The 803-nt window shown below is 40.0% G+C and overlaps 1 protein-coding gene across 1 annotated transcript in view; it reads right to left on the bottom strand.

The window, feature by feature from the left end:
- The window catches only part of LOC119589173 (ankyrin repeat domain-containing protein 13D-like), a gene marked incomplete in the record, with an annotated part of 44,726 nt that overhangs the window by 38,885 nt on the left and 5,038 nt on the right, over positions 1-803 (bottom strand).

Genomic DNA, 803 nt, shown 5'->3' with positions numbered 1-803 from the left:
ACATGGTATAGAAAATAAGCTTTATATAATTTTGCACTCCTAGGCTAACTCAACCCAAAAAGACAAAAAGACATGTAATAATTTCTACTGAAAGTAATAACAGGAGATAAACAGCAAATACACATCACTGAGTGACCAGAGAAGTTTCATCTAAAGGTAAGTCGGCCTCCTCCTCGACTTAAATTTATATTGTAGGGCGACCAGAGAACTCTACTACTAAATCAAAAGACTAAAAGCATATTTCAGTCCTTCATACGAATAAACCCAAAGAAAAAGAAGACGATTATCTGTTCCCACGAGAGAAAGGGCATAATACAAAAGTTTCCCCCCCAAAAAAGGCTCCACGAAACACAGAAAACTCCCGGGATCTCGTCATAAGAGAAAACGTGAAGACGTGCTGTTGAGTCAGTGTTGTGACAGCAGACGACGGGGCGGAGGTCGTGGCAGGTCGTGGCAGGTTGTGGCAGGTCGTCCCTTACCTCACACCCTCACAGCCTTCTCCTCATGGCCACTTGACTCGAAATTCGCGCATTCCCCTCCCTATAGAAGATATACTCACGGAGATCTCGAGTAAAGGGAGAGCTGAGGGGAGGAACGTCAAAGGTTGATATATTTTTAGCACATATATATGTATATATTAGTTTCTTGGTAATATAGTTTATGGATGTTTATATTGGTTTCTGGGCAGTTATTGAGGTAGTAAGTTAGAATGGGAAATAAAGAAGTGCTGGTGAATATGGTTGATGGTAATCCACAAGAGATAGGTTTATGAAAATAATTTAGTGATTATAAAACAAAATTGT

This window comes from Penaeus monodon, chromosome 25 (assembly GCF_015228065.2).
Source record: "Penaeus monodon isolate SGIC_2016 chromosome 25, NSTDA_Pmon_1, whole genome shotgun sequence".
Taxonomy (NCBI): Eukaryota; Metazoa; Arthropoda; class Malacostraca; order Decapoda; family Penaeidae; genus Penaeus; species Penaeus monodon.
This window is presented reverse-complemented; position numbering and strand designations above follow the sequence as displayed.